At 56.0% G+C, this 3,488-nt stretch overlaps 1 non-coding gene across 1 annotated transcript; it reads right to left on the bottom strand.

Moving 5' to 3' along the window:
* Nucleotides 1–3,371: 3,371 nt before the first annotated feature.
* On the bottom strand, nt 3,372–3,443 carry trnaq-cug (transfer RNA glutamine (anticodon CUG)). Its single transcript has one exon. It is a non-coding gene; the product is annotated as a tRNA-Gln (tRNA).
* Between the last annotated feature and the right edge of the window lie 45 nt (nt 3,444–3,488).

Here is a 3,488-nt window from a genome sequence, read left to right as displayed (position 1 = left end):
ACGGCGCTGGCCAAGATCGGGGCACTGTCTTTGGGCAAGACTTTAATGTCTGAACCGCTTGGTTGGGGCGGGACCCCCTGGCCCCCAATGCCAACGGCGCTGGCCAAGATCGGGGCACTATCTTTGGGCAAGCCTTTGATGACTGAAGCGCTTGGTTGAGGCGGGACCCCCACCCCCCAAGGCCAACGGCGCTGGCCAAGATCGGGGCACTATCTCGCGGCAAGCCTTTAATGACTGAACCGCTTGGTTGGGGCGGGACCCCCACCCCCCAAGGCCAACGGCGCTGGCCAAGATCGGGGCACTATCTTTGGACAAGCCTTTGATGACTAAAGCGCTTGGTTGAGGCGGGACCCCCATGCCCCCAATGCCAGCGGCGCTGGCCGGGATCGGGGCACTATCTCAGGGCAAGCCTTTAATGACTGAAGCGCTTGGTTGAGGCGGGACCCCCACCCCCCCAAGCGGTTCAGACATTGAAGTCTTGCCCAAAGATAGTGCCCCGATCTTGGCCAGCATCTTTGGACAAGCCTTTGATGACTGAAGCGCTTGGTTGAGGCGGGACCCCCAGGCCCCCAATGCCAATGGCGCTGGCCAAGATCGGGGCATTGTCTTTGGGCAAGACTTCAATGTCTAAACCGCTTGGTTGGAGCAGGACCCCCACCCCCCAAGGCCAACGGTGCTGGCCAAGATCAGGGCACTGTCTTTGGGCAAGATTTCAATGTCTGTACCGCTTGGTTGGGGCGGGAGCCCCAGGCCCCCAATGCCAACGGCACTGGCCAAGATCGGAGCACTGTCTTTGGGCAAGACTTCAATGTCTGAACCGCTTGGTTGGGGCGGGACCCCCACCCCCCCAATGCCAACGGCGCTGGCCAAGATTGGGGCACTGTCTTTGGACAAGACTTCTATGTCTGAACCGCTTGGTTGGGGCGGGACCCCCACCCCCCAAGGCCAACGGCGCTGGCCAAGATCGGGGCACTATCTTTGGGCAAGCCTTTGATGACTGAAGCGCTTTGGTTGAGGCGGGACCCCACTGCCCCCAATGCCAACGGCGCTGGCCAAGATCGGGGCACTGTCTTTGGGCAAGACTTCAATGTCTGAAGCGCTTGGTTGGGGCGGGACCCCCTGGCCCCCAATGCCAACGGCGCTGGCCAAGATCGGGGCACTGTCTTTGGGCAAGACTTCAATGTCTGAACCGCTTGGTTGGGGCGGGACCCCCTGGCCCCCAATGCCAACGGCGCTGGCCAAGATCGGGGCACTATCTTTGGGCAAGCCTTTGATGACTGAAGCGCTTGGTTGAGGCGGGACCCCCAACCCCCAAGGCCAACGGCGCTGGCCAAGATCGGGGCACTATCTCGGGGCAAGCCTTTAATGACTGAACCGCTTGGTTGGGGCGGGACCCCCACCCCCCAAGGCCAACGGCGCTGGCCAAGATCGGGGCACTATCTTTGGACAAGCCTTTGATGACTAAAGCGCTTGGTTGAGGCGGGACCCCCATGCCCCCAATGCCAGCGGCGCTGGCCGGGATCGGGGCACTATCTCGGGGAAAGCCTTTAATGACTGAAGCGCTTGGTTGAGGCGGGACCCCCACCCCCCCAAGCGGTTCAGACATTGAAGTCTTGCCCAAAGATAGTGCCCCGATCTTGGCCAGCATCTTTGGACAAGCCTTTGATGACTGAAGCGCTTGGTTGAGGCGGGACCCCCAGGCCCCCAATGCCAATGGCGCTGGCCAAGATCGGGGCATTGTCTTTGGGCAAGACTTCAATGTCTAAACCGCTTGGTTGGAGCAGGACCCCCACCCCCCAAGGCCAACGGTGCTGGCCAAGATCAGGGCACTGTCTTTGGGCAAGATTTCAATGTCTGTACCGCTTGGTTGGGGCGGGAGCCCCAGGCCCCCAATGCCAACGGCGCTGGCCAAGATCGGAGCACTGTCTTTGGGCAAGACTTCAATGTCTGAACCGCTTGGTTGGTCAACGGCGCTGGCCAAGATCGGGGCACTGTCTTTGGGCAAGCCTTTGATGACTGAAGCGCTTGGTTGAGGCGGGACCCCAAGGCCCCCAATGCCAATGGCGCTGGCCGGGATCGGGGCACTTTTGCGGGCAAACTTTTGATGACTGAACCGCTTGGTTGAGGTGGGACCCCCGTGCCCCCAATGCCAACGGCGCTGGCCGGGATCGGGGCACTTTTGCGGGCAAGCTTTTGATGACTGAACCGCTTGGTTGAGGCGGGACCCCCAGGCCCCCAATGCCAACGGCGCTGGCCGGGATTGGGGCACTTTTGCGGGCAGCCAGCCTCGCTATTGACCCCCTGGTTCCTTCGAACGCAAAGCCACCAAAACCTAAGTCCACATTTCTTCGCCTTCCCCGAATTCCTGATGGCAGGTCAGAGACAATCAGCGCCGGACGGGCACCTCCAGGCGCGGGACATCCCAAAAAATGGGTCTCCCGTCGGGCATGGCTTGGCGGGCTGGGGCCTGGGTCTTATCAAGTACCCTGGTGAGCGTCGACACGACCAGCCACGCTAATTTTCACTCACCCAACTGTGCCACTGCTGCCCCAAATGGACTTTATCGTTTTCAAAAGCTGGCTGGAAAGACCCACCATCCAGCAAATCAGGTTTTTTGTTCCAATCAATTTTTTTTTACTTCCTCTTGATAACACTTTTAAAGGGCACCTATGGTGAAAAATCTACTATTCAAGCTGTTTGGACAGAAATGTGTGTAAGTGTAGTGTATAAACTGTCATATTGGGGTGATATAAACACACCCAGTCCTTTTTTTTCAAATTTAACAACATAAAAACGGTGGACCAATTGGAGCGGTTTTCAGATCGACCGCAACTTGACGTAGGAGAGCGGTCCCCCCGCCCACCAATATTGATTGACAGCTGCACGCATTAACATGTCTGGGAATCACGTGTATAATCATATAATCAAGACAGGATGAGCGCAAAGCAGCTGGAAAGAAGGGTCTGTTCAGTTCGCTAGGATCATTAATCATCATACAATGTGATCAAGAGTGAGTTTCACAAGTTTAAAATGTTTTAAAACAGTGCATGTGTGAAATGAATTACAGCGATTTACTTCAGATTCATTAATCAGCACAGCCGCGTGTCAGAACAATTATAAAAGAAGACGCTTCAATCCCGGTTTGTGGACGTTAAATCAGGTGCGTCTTCATGTCTGAGCTGTGTGTCTGCGTGTCTGAGCTCTCATATTCTGTCAAAACTGGGTGGGTTGAGTTTTTCCTAACCAACTGAGCTAACCGGCTGTTTTCTTACCAGTGTGCTGGAAAACCCAGACTTAGTGTCATTCATTGGCCTTCAAGGGAACAGGATGCTATTTTAGCTTTTTTTGTGCGGTGCTGGCAAAATAAAAACAGGTCCAACCGAGAATTGAACTCGGATCACGGAATTCAGAGTCCAGAGTGCTAACCATTACACCATGGAACCTTGAGATGATGAAGAGCTGCTGCCCGACATGAAGGTGATAAATTA

Source organism: Danio aesculapii, unplaced genomic scaffold, assembly GCF_903798145.1.
Source record: "Danio aesculapii unplaced genomic scaffold, fDanAes4.1, whole genome shotgun sequence".
NCBI lineage: Eukaryota > Metazoa > Chordata > Actinopteri > Cypriniformes > Danionidae > Danio > Danio aesculapii.
The sequence above is the reverse complement of the archived record's forward strand: the minus strand, read 5'-3'. Positions and strand labels throughout refer to the sequence as shown.